General features: G+C 47.1%; 1 protein-coding gene across 3 annotated transcripts in view; it reads right to left on the reverse strand.

Annotated features, from left to right (window-relative positions):
• Positions 1 to 18,347, reverse strand: part of Sestd1 (SEC14 and spectrin domain containing 1) — a 97,328-nt gene extending 78,981 nt beyond the window's left edge. Inside the window, exons 1-2 of one of the 3 annotated variants that reach the window (XM_087900094.1) lie at positions 18,260 to 18,324; positions 3,834 to 3,910 (exon numbers count right to left, since the gene is read on the reverse strand). The gene's annotated coding sequence lies outside the window, so the exon portion shown is untranslated. Of the gene's footprint in view, positions 1 to 3,833; positions 3,911 to 18,259 lie in introns of all 3 variants that reach the window. The other 2 variants (XM_087900096.1, XM_087900095.1) reach the window with 2 other exon arrangements.
• Between the last annotated feature and the right edge of the window lie 493 nt (positions 18,348 to 18,840).

Genomic DNA, 18,840 nt, shown 5'->3' on the forward strand with positions numbered 1-18,840 from the left:
GGGGGACAGGAACAGGAGAAACAAAAGCTTCAGGCCTCTGGGCCACAGAGTGCACTGGAGGCTAGTCTATGTGACATGAGAAATGGTCTTTAAAAAATAGAGGACTATGACTTTCATATGACACATAGTGATATAACCTGTAATCCAAGCAGCCAGGAGAATGAGGCAGGAAGAACCCAAGTAGAGGCTAGCCTGGGCTATCTGCAAACTCCAAGACAGCACAGTCTACATTGAGTCCCGTCTCAAAATACATAGCAAACAAACAAAAAGGTAGTAGATGTCATTTAAATAATATATAGAACTTTATAGTATCTTTTCTGCCCCTATACATACCTTTTTAAAAACTCAAAAGAATTAAATCTTTGGAAAATGAATACAGGATTTTATCATTTTTGAGTTGCCTAAAAACATCACAATGTTTATAATACTGACTGGCCACTTGATGGAATTTACAATCACTATGGAAGCAAATCTCTGGGCATGTCTATAAGAGGAAACTTAGATCAGGTTAAATGGAGAGGGACATCCCACCCAAATGCAAACATTGCCATTCCCTGGGCCTAGGCCCCGGATGGCATGCAGAGGGCAAGGGGGCTAGGCAGGAGCAGTCTGCCCTGAACGAAAGCAGCCTGGCCTCCCCACTGTGACAGCTGGACCCTGCAACTGTAAGTCACACTTACAATCCTACCACACACTCCCACCCTATGCCCCACGCCCTCCTATGAAAGGTATTTCATAGCACACACAAGAGCAAGAGAAACAATGAACATGGACATCTGATTTCACAAACCGCTCTTCTCTTTGCAAAGCAAACTCTATTTCATATTAATGCTTCTACAAGGTAAGTACGCCATTGGCAGGATGTGTGTCTTGGTTTCTTTTCCTGTTTCTGGCTAAAAATACTCTGATCCAAAAGCCCTAACAAAGACAGAGTTTATTTTAGCTCACAGCTCGAGGTATGACATCATGGCGGGGCAGTCAAGGGGCAGAGCTGGAAGCAGCTGCTCACTCTGATGTTCCAATTGCAAACAGCATGGGGTCAATGGGCACTGCTGTTCAGCTTCCTGGCTTCACTCTGACAGTCAAGGATCTAGGTCGGGGGAATGCTGTCACCCACAATGGGCAGTGCTTCCTACCTCCACTTACATCATCAAGAGAACCCCCTACAGGCTGGCTCAGAAGCCTGTGTCCCAAGTGAGTTTAGATTTCATCAATCTGACAATACTGACCACCACAAAGCACAATAGAATGTCCAAGGCAAAAATGTTTAAGGCAAAAACTTTAAAAGAAATTCAAGGCTGTAAGTGGAAGCATTCCAAGACAGAAGTTTTGAGCCACAAAAGCCACAGGTGTCCACTTCTATTTTAGCCAGTCTCTACATCAGAGTTATAGAAGAAGCTTTCAACAACTGTCAAAGTCCAGCACCCTCTACACCAATTGAACCAGAATCCCAGGGTTTGAGCCCAAGCACAGGAACTAATCCAAGGCTCCAGAGCTGACTACAATGTATTCAAAATTACTGGCCAATTGGCACTAATACTTTATTAAAACAAAAACTGTCATTCAATCAAATGCCAATCTTTATCTAGTATTCCAGTGTTTAAATCCAATACTCAACAAACTAGACCCTCAGTGTGATGATGTCACAGAGACTCTGGAGTATACTGTCAAGATGAACATCAGGCTGAGAAACTGACAGACAGCTTCTCACTGTCTGGGTGAAAGTGTCACTGCATGGGTGTTTAAAAGAAGTGGCATGATGCTCCTCCCAAGACAGTATGAAAGTGTTTTTTCCTATTCCTCTTTCTGGGTACAACTAAATGCACAAGACATTGACCTAAAACAAGCATAAGGAGTCAGTGAAAGGGACAGACAACAGTCTGTCTGGGGACCATGAGACCCGAAGAACAATCTAATCTGAGTTCTATTGAGTTCCTGTTCCCTTCACTGCATCCCAGACTCAAAGGTGAAAGGCTATCAACCTGAAAACACCACGAGAAGGGTTACAAACACAGCTGAAGCCTTTGGTCTCAGACAAGGAAAGGCGAGGTAGCAGGGTAACAATCTTCTAGACAACAATTATGCTATTCCCCAGCCAAATAGGACAGGAAACAATATACTCGGCCTTACCCCAACTGCAGGGTGATATCACCGAAAGCCACAAAGACCCAAGAGTCTCATCTTCCCCACATCCCACTATCCCCACCCCTATGTATAGGCAGAACCCACGAGAGGACCACATTAGAATTCCATCAGAGACTTTAATGCAACCTGAGTGCTGGTCATGGTGGGGCACAACTGTGGTGTCAGTAACTGCAAGTCTGAGGGAAAGAGATCACCTGGATCAAGGCAACACAGGAAGACCTTGTGGGGTTTGAAAGAAAATGCCCCCAAAGGGAGTGGCACTATTAGGAAGTGTGGTCTTATGAGAGTAGGTGCTGCCTTGTTGAAGGAAGTACGTCACTGTGGGGGTGGCCTTTGAGGTCTCTGTTTGGTCGGAAGCATCACCTCCTTAGCTCCTGGCACCCCTTTATACAAAAAGTCTGAACTGTTTGGCTCGGGGCTTCACCCCAGCTCCTGGCATAAGCTCCCTCCCTGGGAGTTGCCTCAGTCCAGAATCCACCTCTGAGAAAGCCCACCAAATGGTAACCCCTCCCCAGGGAAGGTCAAGACCACTCCCACTGGCTATTTAAACTGCCCACCAGAGAATGAACACATGGTCTCCGGGTTTCTCCTTGTCTCCTTCTCTCTCTTCCCCTCTCCATGCTTTCCCAAGGCCACCTGGGAGCACTCCATTAAACATGAGCATCTTTTAATTCAGTCTAATTTAGTTTGATCAGGATTATTTGCGTTGGCAGAGAGGTTAGTCAAGAAAATAGTCTTAACAGTCTCCTATGCTCAAGCTACTCCCTGTGAAACAAACCACTTCCTGTTACCTACAGACCGAAATGCAGGCCACTCAGCTACTTCTCCAGCACCACGTCTGCCTGCAAGTCACCATGTTGCACCGTGATGATAATGGACTAAATCTCTGAAAATGTAAGCTACCCCATTAAATGTTTTTCCTTTATCAGGGTTGCCATGGTCATGGTCTCTTCACAGCAATAGAAATTCTAACTAAAACACACCTGGTCTCAAAAAACAAACAAAACCCCAACAATCAATCTTTGAACATGGCTTAAAACAAATGAAAAAAACAAAGTTTCACCAATGAGAATCTTAACAAAGAAGCAAAGGCTACAAAGGACCGGAAGGGGAGCTGGACACAGTGGCACACACCTGTGCGCCTGTAATCCAAGAATCCTGGAGGCTGAGGAGGAAAATCAGGAGCTCGAGGACAGCTGGGATCCGCAGCAAGTTAAACAGCCTAACTAGTAATACCTTGTTCAAAAACAAGAGGGCGCCGATGAGGGAAAGGAGAGCTGTTAATGAAAAGGCAGCACCGGAAAGAAGCAGCTGAGGACCAGGGCTGGCTCACCGTTCAGCATGGTGGCACTGGGACAGGTGAGACAGCCCGGTGAAATACAAGCAGGCTGCATACAACTCTAACCGGAAGAAAACAAAGGAACCCATCTCCGAGGATTCAAGACGCCAAATCAAAAACTCTCCCTTGTCAGCCTGGTCCCAGAAGTCAGGGAAAGGGAGGCGACGATGTACTAGGAGAAATCACGATGCTTTTGATTTGGCAAGAGATAGATACACATGCACGGGTTCAAGAAGTTAAGGGAAACCTAAAGAAGACAGAACCCAAAACCTCTGCCTCACGCTACAGCATAATAAATCTTCTGAAAACCAAGAATAAGCAAAGCATTCAGAGAAAAATGGGATCTTACCCGGTGTTCTGAAAAACAATTCAAATGGCAGCAGGCCTCTCTTCAGACACCACGGTAGGCAGAATATTTTTCAAATGCTGAAGGAAAATAAAAATAGGTTGTCAACCCAAAAGCCTACACTCAACAAAAATGTGCTGAGCTCAAGGAAAAAAAAAAAAAAAAGAGATTCAGAGATGAAGGGATACTGAAAAGAACTGTCAACAACAGAAAGAGTTTAAAAGAAATTGTGTTAACAAAACAAAACCATTGGTGAATACACTTTCCTTGTCCTTGCATTTGACAATTAAAGCAGAGAGTTACATATGGGAAATATTAAAAGCATGACGTGCTACTGGTGGGGGAGGGTTCTGCACCATTGTTAGGAGGCAGGACCTCTCTGGTGGAAGTACACACTAATCCCACCTCCAGCTCCTGCCTCTGTCTCCTGGTCCCCAGATACGAAGGGACAGCCAGGCTGAGGGATGCCCTTCCAAGCCCTGCCTGGAACTCTTCCAAGCCCTGCCTGCCACAATGGACTGGAAATACGAACCTATAAGCATGAATGGATCTTTCTTCCCCTAAGTCCATCTGCCAGAAGACAGCAAAGGCTGAGAGGGACGCAGGAGGCGAGGCTTCCGTATCTCACCACACTGGTAAGATGGTGACAAGTAAGGATCTCTGACAGTAACATCCAGAATGGCCTGAGACAAAGCTCTCGGAGTGTCCATGAGGGAAAGTTCCAGATTGGGTTTACTGAGGTAGAAAGCACGCCCTTCAATGTGGGCATCGCCATCCCACGGGCTGGGTCCAGGCCTGGATGAAAAGATATGAACCGAGTACCAAGCCCTCAGCTTTCTGCTTCCTGACTGCAGATGCAATCTGACCAGCTAGGAACAGAAAACAAAACAAACGAAAAATACAGACTGCAGCCCTAAACACAGTAAGTACAAATAATCCAAGTACACTGAGACAACAGAGTCGTGCACGAAGCGTGACCCAACTACAAGCCGCCTACAACGTGCGTAACAAACTGTTGTACTCGGCAACCATGCTATCACTGACCTATAGGCAGGCCTCATTTCTTCTTATTAGTTTGAGACAAGATCTAAGCTGGCCTTAGGCTTACTCTGTAGCTCATGCACACCTCAAACTGAGGATTCTGCCTCAGCCTCCTGAATAAATCAGATTACAGCACACACCACCTACCCCAACTTAAGCTTACCACAGAGGCGGGCCGAAAGGACAAGAATGTAAAATGATTAATCGTGTAACTAGTAGCCAAAGGAACACTGAGTGACCTCTAATAATATATAAAGTTGACTTCGAAGCAATGAAAATATCAGAGAAGCACATTACATCAAGGCCAATTCCTCAAGATATAGCACCTGAGTGTGGTCAACAAACAGCAATGCTGGAAACTACGGCTGAGAAGGTAACCCACAGTCGCAGCTGGAGACTCAACACTCAGCCTCCCTCCCTTTCTTCCTCCCCTCCTGCACCCCATTTCTCCCCTCCCACTCCTCCTCCTCCTCACCACCCTCTGTCACCCTGCCCCTGGCCCCTCAAAAGTTCATAAAACATAAAATCAACGACATAAAATCCAATAGCCTCACATCAACCAGCAATTCCTAGTCAACATTTATGGAACAGTGTATCAAACTGCATACTGCACCTTTCTGTGTATCTTGTACAATGTCCATGGACCACACACCTCAAGATGGCCCCAGGCAACAGAGCAGGCTTCCCTAAACATGAACCAGCCTCAATGCACACACACCAAAGGACCAAGCTAGAAATCAGGAGCAAAGATGAAAAGCAAAGACATTTACAGCCATTTCAAAAACAAAAAGTTTTTAAATAATTCTCATGAAGACGATGGCCGAAGGAAACGGGCAAAGGAGAAATTCACTGGGAACCGACACCGTGGTCGGCCTTGATCCAACTCTGAGCTTATATGATGTAAGAAGTGGGCCCTCGTTAGCAGCTTCCACTGGTACACATTTGTTGTTGGTTAGGAGACGGTATTTGTAAGTGAACAGGATAAGGTGAGGGCCTTAAGTTAGGTTGTGGTGTTAGGAGAGCCATTAAGAGGCAGAAGACATTCTCATGCACAAGGCCCTAGTTCAATTCTCAGCACCACCATCTAGGGTCTTCTGTGACTTGAATTACTGATCACATGATACGGTCATGAAGCCGCCTAGGTGGGTGTTACAGATGCTTCCCACCATCAGCCTGTGCTCAGCACTCAAATGTCACCAGAGTACCTGCAGTGCACAACAGATGTGCTATAAACAGAATGCTTTCTCCCTTCGAAGTCCTAACCTTCAAAGTGAGGTCTCGGGCAATGGGTCCCTGGTAGGTGACTAGGTGGTGAGGACAGGACTAGTACCCTCCTGAGAGAGATGTCCAAACCATATGACCTACAGCCAGCCACAGAGGAAGCAAAGACAGGAAGACCTCAAACTTAAAGCCTTCCTGGACAGCAAAGCCAGCTCAAGACCAGCCTAGGGGACTTGCAGACACTATCTCCTGTTTTAAAATGCAAGGAGGGCCAAGGGCACAGTTCAGATTAGGGCGACTGGCCTTGTGTGTGTAAGGTCTGTGCCACAAAAACAACAGAGATCCCCAAAAGCCCCTTCCTGCCTTCCTCCAGGCAAAGCCATGACAAGAAGATGGCCATCTACGAATCACGTCAGACACCAAACGTGACACTCAACTGCCTTTATCTCGGACTTCCCCACCTGTAGAAGTATCCAAAATAAACCTGTTTTGCTTATAGCACATCCAGAATATAGCCTGAACAAACAAACTAGGTATAAATAGTCTGAACAGACAAGAGCAGATGTAAATTATAAAGTTTCTCTCCTACCAGCATTCTTTTTTCTAAAATATCTGATCTCAAGGAAGTCTGAGGGGAAAAAAAACAATAATATCTGCTTAGATGACTCATGGTGAGACATGAGTAACCGCAAGCATGAACAGTCCCAAGGTACAGAAACCGGCTCACTCAAAGGACGCCATAACAACCGAGTGTACAGAGCGGAATCCACGTGCTCTGGGCTGCTTAGCTCAGCGCCCCAGGGCCTATCACACCCTCCAGCCCTGTCTCTAGCAGTTCTAGTATTTCCTAACTCACAAAGCATTGATAGTAGCTTCCTTCTTGCTACAACCCCAGACCCTCAAGGGGCTTTGCCACCTTCGTGCCACCTCGTGGAGAAGATATCCAGTAGGCTTGTACAAAGACAACCCAAGCCCCACCAACATTTGTAAGAGCAGTGTTTGTCTCTTCGGCTGCCCTCGAGTTCCCTCCTGTCCCTAAGTGCCCCAGGGCACCCATGTATCACCGTCCCCAGGAGTCTGGAGTCTGCCCTCTCAAATTAAGACCAAAAGACTTACACGGGACTGGACTGCATTTTAAGGCAACTAAGAAAAATTCTGACTTTTGGATCCAGCAGAGCTTGATGAAGGCAACAGGGGTGTTTCGTTCGGCTGAGTCGCTTGGTTTCAGAACAGTCTGAGATCCACTGAGGTGTTTATTCCCCTCCTGGTCTACCATCCCTTTCCTCTACTCAGCACGGCAGCCGCGTCTGTACCTATGCTATGGCCTCTAAGTGCCGAGAATGTGCTCCAGAGTGCCGGAGCGTCCATTCTGTGAGGAGTGGGGAGGACGCACACATAGCGTGCTAGGCTTACCTCAGACTCCAACACAAGAGGCAAAGGACTGGTCGCGCTAACCCCAGCCAGCTGAGAACTAACCAGCCGCCTGCCAGCTCGGCAGGAAAAGGCCCGTTCTGTGTTAGTGCTGCAGGTTGTGACCGGGCACCACCACTTGTGAGCACAGTGGGTGGGGTGGCACACTGTGGCAGGCACACAGAGTACAGCTGTTCCCCTCATCACCAGGCAGGAAAAGGGTTCCAAGGCCCCTTTGGGATTTACCTCCAATGACTCAAAAAACAAAACAAAACAAAAAAAAAACACACTACCAGACCTCTATGCTTCCCACTGCCTCTCAGTACCACCAAGCTGGGCTCCAGCTTCTCACACATGGGCCTTTGATGGATCTGTCAGAACCAAGCTCTGCCCCCAATGTCAAAGGCTGAAGAAGAAAACGAAAGGGGAGAGCAGGCTCTGTCTGCTCTTGTTTTTAAGCAATAGGAAGGAGGGGAGGAAGGCAAGGGAACGTGGCTGGACGGAGGGCAGATTAATGAAGATGCTACTGAACGGTAGAAGTATCAGACACTGCTGGCTGGCAGTGGTCAAGCTTGCTGGAGAACATGACTGAGAAGAAAAACTTCTAAAAGTTGCTGGTCCTGCTAATCACGGTTACATATGCAAATAGCTTTCGTTTCATGCCTGATTATTATGCAAAATAGATCTGCATGTTATAAATTATGGCAGGCTGATGCGTTTTGAGCTTTATGTAACCACCAACTGTGCTTCCAGCCCTCTCTTGGCAGCTTTCTTCTTGGTCAATTACAAAGCTACAAGGCAGCAGAACCACTCCTAAAACTCGAAGCATTCCAAGTCACCAAGCTGGCCGGTTCAGGAGGTCAGCATTTGGAATTCCGATGCTCGGCTGGCCTGCCCTGCTTTCCCAAGCTATTACTCACCTCAACAGTGTTCCACACTTCCCAACTAACGGAGAACAAATGAGTTCCGAACAGGCAACATCCAAACCAAAGCTTTTGCTTGTTTGGTGGCTTGTTTGTCTCAGACAGGGTCTCACTACATCGCCCAGGCTAGACTGCAACTCATTACGCCTCTCTGGTATACCTTGAACTCACTGGCAATTCTCCTGCCTCTGTCTCTCAAGTGCTAGGATTATAGGCATAAGCAAATCCTAAACTCTTTAAGTACCTCACTTAGAAGAGATGTTGAAATTACTAATGGCTAGGCAAATCAAATAACGTGGTTATGAAATTAACACTGTAAACAGCGCTCTTCTCAGTTATCCTTGGTCCATATGCAAACTTCCTCCACGGAGAGAAAACTCTGCAACATCTCCAAAGATCAGAACTGCAAGTACCAAGAATCTCGCAATGGCTAACCTTGGTTGTCTACTTGACTATCTCCAGAATCAACTATGACACAAGCCACCACGACAATGCTGTAAGGACTTTCCTTAGCCAGATTATGCGAAGCCAGAAGACCAAACCCAACTCTAGGCCGCACATCCCGGTGGCAGCCCACGCGGAAGGACACGAGGAACTGTTTTCTGCCTGCGCGTCCTCACGCTCAACGGCAAGGTCATCTGTCCTGTTGCTGTGCACTCCTCCCGCACAGGCCGCAGAACAGCAGCTCTCCACCCAGGGATCCTCTAGGCTTTGACTGCTAGAATGGGACTGTTAGTCACCCAGTGTCATTCACTGAGTAACGATGAGATGGCCACGGCTGCCCAGACTGCATCCTGTAAAGCACCCTAACAATTCTGGTCCTTTAGGGGACCTAATAAGGTACTAGAGGCCCACCAGTTCCTAGAAATGCTCTGACACACACCTTCCCTCTCCATCATCTGTGAAAGAACAAAAAAAAAGGAACGACTACAGTATTATTCTAACAATCGAAACAGTAACGTGTGAATAATGATCAGCATGCATCTAGCATCAGAATCACACCAGATGCTTCCCGAGGCATCTCGCACAGTTCCTCATTCAGCCCTCCTACAGTTCTTCAAGGTGGGTGTCAGGGGAAAGAAACCTGAGATCACCCTGGGGGGCAGAGCTGATCAAGCTCCCAAACCCAGTCTTAACCACCATAACTCAGTAAATCACCCTACTGCCTGTTAGAGGGTAGGGTTACATAAAATTAGTGGCAGGCTTAACTACAGAAATACCAAGATCTGTTAAAGACATATACCCATAGCACTGCTGTGATCATGAGGAAGATCTCTCTTGGTCTCGGATCTCTCTCTCTCTCTCTCTCTCTCTCTCTCTCTCTCTCTCCACACACACACACACACACACAAAGAAGAAGATACTAAGGGAAGACAGTGTAGCTAAAAAGCAGCCTGGGCAACATGGCAAAGTCTGTCTCAAAAAACAAAAAAAACAAAAAACAATAATCATGTGCAGTGGCTCATACCCTCAATCCTTCAATCCTCAGCAGGGGCAAAGGCAGGGGGATTAGGAGTTTAATGTCATCTTCAGCTACACAAGAGTTCCAAATGAACCTTGGCTATAGGAGACCTTGTCTCAAAAGAAAACAGAGGAAGAAGAGGGGAGGGAGAATAGAGAAAGGGGGGAGGGAGGAGGGGAGCAGTAGGAAGAGGGGAGAGGAGAGGGAGGCAAGAGGAGAGTTTCGGTGGGGGAGAACAGAGCTCTTCACGTACTGGCATGAAACAAAAAGAAGTCAAGGTTCACACAGTGTGGGCACAGAGACTGCGGTGTCTTCTAAATCAAGGAAGGTAAGAAAGCACACATGCAGAAAACAGGTACTTCCGGGAGGGCCCATGAACCTCAGCCTGGCCGCTTCCCAGAGGAAAGGGTTCAAGGAAGGAGACTAAAAGTCAGCCTTCCACACGTGTCTCTTTGCCTCTTATAAACTGAAGTGAACACACGCACTACCCATTTACATCACAACTAGCTTCTTATGATAAAAAAGGACTTGGACTAAGATCAACTGTGAAAATAATGTAGGGAGTGGGAGAAATTCAAAATCAAAATTCAGAAATTACTTTTCCTCCACTGTCTACTGAGACTTTCCCCACCAACACCGCTTCTCCTTAAATGTACTTGGATCCTAGCTGGGTGGGGCTGCTTGCCAATCCAGAACACTGTCAGCGTCTCCGTCAAACTGGCCTCTCTCCCTGAAAAGTCTAAACTTAAAAGCCACCCACCTACTGTGGCTTTTAGCCTGCTGTTTATCTTACCTATACCAGGGACAGCAAGTACCAGCTCATGCCGTCAGGACTCTCACCCATGACAAGCAGGGTGGGACCACAGCAGCTGCTTCCACCATGGTCCACGGAACAAAACCTATTCACCACATCTGGTCCCGGCTATATCAGTCTGTCCGCCTTCATGTTATCCTCCATGGACTTCCTGTGTATGCATTTATACCACATTCTGCTCTGCAACGGACTAAGGATGTAAGAATGCAGGTCAGGCCATGGTGGCGCCAACACTCGGGAGGGAGGCAGAGACAGGTGGATCTCTGTGAGTTCAAGGCCAGACTGATCTACAGCATGAGTTCCAAGACAGGACAAGCTCCAAAGCTACAGAGAAACCCTGTCTCAAAAATAAATAAATTAAAAAAATGTATTAACTATTAAAAATGTAAAGCAAAGAACCAAGGCTGGTGCTGAGACGAAGACTAGACCAACTGGGCCACCTCAGGGTGGATTTCAAATCCAGCTTTGGCTTTCAGAGACAGTCTAAGAGTTTGGGCATCCAGTCCACACAGAACAATTCTTGAAAGAGACTTATCTCATTATATAAAGCAAAGCAACCTCTTTGAGATAACCAAGACAGACACACTGTCACATCTTCAAAAGGTGGCACTGTTCCTGTCAGCGTTCCTCAGGCGACCGTGATTCTTTACCGAAGCCCAACTCAACACATGGATTTCACAAAGAGCAGACAGACCTGTCCTTGAACTTAGCATCTTCATTCCATGTCTCCCAATTAAATGATAAGCTCTAGGAAGACAAGATCTACCTTGTTTAACTCCTACCCTTAGTTCCCGTGTGTTTTTGTTGCTGTTGTTGTTGTTGAAGGAGAGGAGGAGAAGGAGAAGAAGGGCAATGACAGCAACACATGATCATCACCACAACGGAGAGGATGGTGAGGACGACCACCACTCTTCACTCAGTGTGAGTGGAAGCCTTCACGATGCAATCTGAGCTCACCCTGACAAACGTTCTCTCTAACCTCAACAATGCAACTTCCACTCTCATTAAGTAGACGTTGGCCGAAGCCTCCATAGAGCTACCCAATCCTTTTGTGGGATTACTGGGCATCAATGTCATTTGTGATCTTCCCGTGCCATTTTTAGTTTTGCATAGCCCTAACTCAAAGCTTGCCAAGATATCCAATCAATGAAACTGAAAGAAGAGCAAACACTCTAGCAATCCCTACTAAAGGAAAAACAATATTACCATCTTTCAAGAATATAATCAATAGCTCTTTACAAACCAGCTGACAAGGGCAGGCTCCTTTCTAAATGACCCTGCAAGTTCAGAGAAGGAGGCACTCTAATGCAGATCTTCTCGACTTCCTTCCAAGAAGCTGCAGCTTCTGCACATCCTCAACTGTCAGGAGCAGTCCTGTCCAGGTCTTAACACACATATACACTCACCCCACTGTCAGAGAACACCGCTTCCCCTTAGAACCCACCCCAGCTCCCTACCTGAGCAAACTGAAAATGAAATGAGTACTAAGTAATAAATTATGTAGGTGAAACCATCATGAGCAAAACAAAGTATGGGGGGGGGGCACTCCTAAGCACAGACATTAGGACACATTAACAATCCTCTATCTGTATTTTATTCATGGAAATCATTAATAAATAAGCAGTCTCCTTCGACCCTGGATGGGCTTTCTGTACATCAGTACTTCGGTTTCCAGGACATTCCACACTTAACTCCCTGCATCCCCGCCCCAGAGGAGACAGCTGTCGTGAATGACACGACCTGGCTAGGCACTGACAGGTGGGGAAGAGACCAGCTCTCTTCCTCAGAATTTGAGGAAGTGGGTGGCATGTCCAAGGAAAATGTGAGAGACTACAGTCCGACTTAGATCTACAGTTCATCTTACTGACCCAAGCAACTTCAATGTCTGTCACTACTGATTTAAAAAAAAAAAATTCGAAGTATTCAAGTGGCAAACAATGCTCCTTTGTCTAAAATCAAACAGGTAACAGGTATCAGGTAACAGATACCATAAGGCTGACCCAGGCTTGCATACTCTACTGTTTTCCCCTACTAGCCTACCTCCAAAGACTCAAGTGTTTGGAGAGAACTATCTGCCAAAATAAAGCCTAAAGAGCCAAGGAGTTTTGTAAATCCCCAGCCAAACACCATCACTCCATCCTTTTACGTGTCCTTACTAAACTCAACCATCACTATAACAGCCACGGTAACAAGTTACACTGAAAGGCATGCAGTAGCTCATTACTAGAAAACTTTTGATTATTATTTTTTCTTTTTCACTTCATTTTTGTCTTGGGGTGAGGGACAACATCTGTGAAGGTGACTGGTGGAGGTCACAGAAAACTAGTAGGAACTGGTTCTCCTAGGTCTCTACGTCAGGCTTGGCATCAAACACCTGCACCCACTGATGAATCTTACTAACCCCCCACCCCGCTTTTCGTTTCCCATGAGGCAGGGTTTCATGGATGCCAGGCTAGCCTCAAATGCTCCCTACAGCCAAGGACTGAACTTCTGGGCTTTATGCCTCTACCTCCCAAGTATTAGTATCAACAGGGATGTGCAACCACTCCTGTTGTGTAATGCTGGGGCTCAGTCCAGGGGCGTCAAGCATGTTAGGCGCAAACTCTACCAACTAAACTACACCTCCAGTCCTTTACACTTCTATTACATATATTCTCATATATGACCCCATATCTCAGTCAATATCTCCAGACCCTGTGGGTAGAAAACATTGAACTCTGATAAGACAGTGGGAGTCCGGAGTGGTAGGAAGCTCACCTACGATCCACAGCCAGTCAACAGACATGGAGGACTTTATGTTCCCATTCTCTGTGAGAAAGGCTACTCTGACCCTCCATATACTGACTTGGTTAATCATCTACCTTCATCAACTCATAAAGTGTAACAGGAAGCAAGTGCTGAAAACAGATAGTCCAAAAACAATGGGAACATCGGAAAGGTCATCTCAGAGCGCCCTGCTCCCCACAGGTGTCAGGTGATAGCTAGCTAACTCACACTGACAAGACAGACAGGCACCTGCAGCTGTCCCAGCGCTCAGCAACAGGGAAAGTGTCTCCCTAATCTCTGAAGGCTCTGTTTAATCTGGACACCAAAACCAGGCAGGGGCGAACTGAGAGGGGAACATAATCATTATGCTTATTATTTGTGACTACAGACGCAGAAGTCTTCACATGTTCAAATGGAAAGCTAAAAGATACATGGATGATGATCCCATCTGTGAAAGAAAAGCTGCCTGTGAATGCATGGCTGTGCATGTGCATAGCGGGTCACGTGGATGTGTGTTTAAGCAAACACACAAAGATACAGGTACAGAAATGTGAGTGGCAGTGTTGACAGATGATGCCCGAGGGAGGAGAGCCTGCAGGGGTAAAGGGGAAAAGAGATGGGACGGGAAAGGAGACAGGTGAGACAGACGCTCAGCATCTACTCTGTATTCCTCCCATCGTTCTTTCAGCTTTTGTAACTGCCATGCTCCATGTCTGATAAATAAAAACATAAATTAAAATCAGAGCCCAAATATTCTTTTCCCAGTGCTGCTCTCGTTAGTACAGCAAACTCTTATTTTATTCACTCAGATGCTCGTTTGCCCATGCACCAGACACCCAGGGTCCAGCTACTACATGTGTCTACTGAGCTAAGTTGGAAAACGAGCATGCTAGTCACCACGTTCTTAAACAGAGCCATGACTTCCGTAAGACATGGGACTGAGAGAATTAAGTCAACTTCTAATTTTTATCCACTCCAGACTTTCTAAATCTTATACTTTAAAAAAAATACCACTTTTTCTAATTAATAAATGTAAACTTGCTTATTTGACAAATGTTAGTCCCTGCTTATGTGTCAAACACACTTCAAAATAAGTTTGCCATGAAGAATAAATACTATATGGTCCCTTCCTAGCTTCTGAGCAGTTGAAAATTCTCCATACATGAGAATTTTAAGGGGTGCAGAAAAGCTGGAATAAGAACCAATACTTCAAAGTGAAACTGCACCCTCCAAAACAAAATTTAATTCCAGCTTAACCCAGAGAAACACAATTATATTTTGCACAAACTGCACAATTACTTTAGCCTTAGAGGGAATAAATTAATGAGAAAATAGAAGCCGCAGAATGTAGAGGCTACCTAGAGCCTGAACACAGGGCTCTAGGATCACGTGGGCAGGAAGAAGCAGACACTAGACATTCCATGACTCTGGTTCCCCACCTGAAATAAGGAAACCATGCCCTCCCTCCATTAGAATGGGAGAAATCTACCTATTTTTAGAAGCATGGTAAAATCTGGTAGCAAAACAGAATGCTCATACACTTGCTTCCTTTCGTCTGGTTTAATTTTTCCCCCAGCTTTGTCATTTATTAACCAAGCAAAACATAACTTCTCACGCCTCACCAAGTAAAAGAATGCAGGAAGTAAAGTCAAAAGACAGAAGTTCACATTAAGACCCTGTCTCCAACTGTAAGGTTTAAAAAACAAGCACATCATAGAATTTGTCTGCACCTACCAGCAAACTACATAAAATCTACCTTCTCGCATGATTTAGAAATCCAATATTAAAATACCTGTGAAGACATAAACTCTAAACATGTCTCCAAAGAAAATACACAAATACCAAGAGAAACATAAAAAGATGAGATGCAAATAAAAGCCGCATCACTTGGCAACCATTCGGATCGATAGGACTCATCAAAAAGCCAAACATGACCTGTGGATAAAGGAGAAGCCTCGTGTACACAGGTGAAGCTCAGCTGGTAAGGTGCCTACACATGCAAGGCTCTGAGCATCATCACCGACAGCACATCAAAATAAATTAATAGACAGTACAGCCTGCATGCACTGGTGACGAGACTGCCCATGCATAGAAGCTTTGCAACGGCTCTTCAAAAACACAATTGTCACCATGTGATCAAATATTCCACACAGAGGTACAGTCCCAAGAGAAATGAAAACATGTTCATAAAATATTTGAGAATGACTATGCACTGAAGTAGTCAACAAAATGGTAGAAGTGAAAGCAACCCAAATGTACATCAGCTGAACTGATCGACTGTGGTATATCCACACAATGGAATACTATTCTCCCATAAAAATAGCACAAGCCATAAAATGAACATTGATGACAAGCTACGTGAAAGGCACTGAGGACCACACAATGCATAATTCCATTTATGTTATGTCCAGAAAAGGCAAATCCAGAGGCATGGAAAAGGAGGGCTTGCCTAGAATTGGCTGTGACGTTTACACCATCTTGTGAACGCAGAAACACTACAAAACCGTACAATGTCAGGGTAAATTCTATGGCATGAAAAATATCTCAAACAAGGCTATACAGAAACTAAGTTTCTGCTCCATTTTCTTAAAAGATACCCTGCTTTTCTATTCTAATTAGGTTTTTGTTACTATGAGACAGTAACTGACCAAAACCAACTTGGGAAGGAAGGATTTCCTTCACAAGTTAGTCCATCATGGCGAAGCCAGGGCAGGAACTCGCGGCAGGACCTGAAGCGGAGGCCATGGGGAGTGCTGCCAACTGGCTGGCTTCCATGATTTGCTCAGTTTGCTTTCTTATTACATAAGCCAAGACCACCAGCCCACAGTGAACTGGGCCCTCTCTCATCAACCATTAACCAAGAAAAAGGCCCAGACTTACCTACAGTAGGCCAATCTGATAAGAAACAATTCCTTAATTGCGACTCCCTCTACCCAGGTAAGTCTAGTTTGACTCCAGTTGACAAACGTTAACCAGCTCACTAAGTTAAAGGCCTACTTTTCCCAAGAGATTACTCCTGTTTGCCTGCACGAGCTAAAACAGTTTTCTAAAGTTAGATATTACACACGAATGGTGTTTTTAATAAAGTGAACTTATTCCAAAGAAACTATACATATCAGATTACTCTGCTATAATCTTAGTCCCTAAAAAAAAAAAACTTTATAAACTGTGTTTGTTCTAAGGAAATCCTTATAGAATACATACATACACACATGTGTATGTATATATATCAAAATTGCATATATATAACATATATTATAACAAAATGCAGTTTTTTCTAACTTTTCAGATACATCATTAATAAGAGGGCCTGTATAAAATACCTCCTTTAGGTACCTGTCAATCAACTGAAACCCTGGTAGACCCAACTTTTCTGTTGTATGTTCTGCAAGTATTTTGAGACTCCTATGTCCACCATTGCACCCTATTCTCTCCCATGGACTATTCCAGTACTCATTCACAGTGGCTGAAATGCGGGTAAACTCTTTAAACGCACAGAGTAGAGCCAGTTGCTAAGGTTAAGTTTCATCTGGAATGTCTGAATACATATTCAAGCAAACCGATTTCCTGGAATTCGAGATATAAAAACAATCAATAGAGAAGTGTAAATGCTTTGCAATTCCTTTGGAGTTCTTGCTGTTTGTCACAGGGTAAAGGCAGTCACCAAGTTCTAGCCACAAAAAGTATTATGTGTAAAGGCTTCCTGGTTCTAGAACAAAGAAAGTATTTTATTGCCTAAAGCAAAAGGAAGATATTTTCCTTCTATTTAGTATTGTTACACTAAAATAGCATACCAATGAAACCAGCGAGGTGTGACAAGACCCAAGGCTTGTAAACAAAGATAAATTGTTCTTTATTGAGATTTCTTCCTGGATTGGGGGGGGGGGGGGGAATCCATCCCACTAAGAAAATACAATTGATTCAACCAAAGAAAACCACATGAATTTTCCACCCTGGGGTACCCCAGGTGCCAATTTTAATGTGAGAGCTTGTCAAACTACTGGCAGGTATATGGAGGATTATGCTGGACACATACACAACCTGAAGACCGCTAGGACCTGTCAAACAGCAGCTGCCTAGTTATCCCCACAGCAGCGCTCCCAACTTCTCTGGCTCAGGGCCACGTGTGAGAGGATGTCAAAGCTGGGAGAGCCACGGGGCTGTCAGTATCTGCACGCCCCTGCCGCAGACAGGGTGAATCCCACCATCCCCTCCAGAGCTAGGCAGACTGCAGCTCTCTTTCCTTCCAGAGGACACTGTCCCCGCACCCTGGCCAAGTACCTCGGGCCTCCCTTTGTGGCCCTCTAGGACAGGAGGGCTGTGGCCCGCCCGCAGGCCCGGAGGAAGCCGAGTCCTACGGGCGACCCCTGAGCACGGGCCCTTGCAGCCCGCGTCCCGCACCGGCGGCCACCGGCGCACACAAAGGAGCGGGCCGGGACGCAGAGACGCAGGGGCTTGCCCGGGATGCCCGCACGCGAGGCAGGGGGGTGGGGGGGGGGAAGGGAGACGACCCCGTGAATCCAGGCTGACACTCAAACCTGTTGCTGGATTCGGGGCCCGGGGACCCCGCCAGGACGCGGGCGCGACGGGTGCGGGCCGAGGCCGAGGCGGCGGGAGCGAGGAGGGCCCGCGGGGCTCGCACCTCGGGCGCTTTGTCTGCGGCGGGCGCGGACCGGCCGGCCGGCGGCGTGGAATGGAAGGGGAGGGGACCGCGCCCGGCCTTCCGCCCGCGCCACGCGCGTCCCTGTCCCGCGTGGCCTGCGCCTCCCTCGCCCCGCGCGGCCGCACTCACCTGGCTGGCGCGGGCCGGGCTGGCGGGCGCTGGGGACGACGCGGGGACGCCGGCGCGGCGGGCGGAGAGCTGGGCGAGGCGGGAGGGAGGCGGGCCGGGGGCGGAGCGGCCCGGGCGGCGGGCCCGCGGCAAATCGCTGCCCGGCCCTCCGTGCGTCAGGCTGGGGGGCGGCGGCGCGGGTGGCCCGGCCACCTCCCGGCACCCGCGGCCCGGCCCCGTCCGCGCGACCTCGCGTGCGCCCGTGGCGGCGGCGCGGAGACCCCGCCCGGCACGGAAGGGGGCGGGGCGCCTGGGATTGACGTCCTGTGGTCCCCACCGGGAGGAGCCCGGCCGCGTGGGTGGTGGAAGCAGCCCCGGCTGGGGGTCAGGAAGTGTGGCTGGAGCTGGAGTGGCCCTGACACCTTATTTGTTTCCTCCTGTTTCATCCACCTCCCCACTCCCGGGGTCTCCGAGGTCCCCCTTGGTCTAACGTGACCCCTGTGTGCTGGGATGCCGGTGGTCCCATATATACCCAAGGTGGGAAGCTGGAGGGTAGAGGGTTGCTGGAAGGGCTGGGTGGGATTCTAGACTTTTGTTTGGCT

Source organism: Myodes glareolus, chromosome 21 (genome assembly GCF_982192425.1).
Source record: "Myodes glareolus chromosome 21, mMyoGla1.1, whole genome shotgun sequence".
Classification (NCBI taxonomy): domain Eukaryota; kingdom Metazoa; phylum Chordata; class Mammalia; order Rodentia; family Cricetidae; genus Myodes; species Myodes glareolus.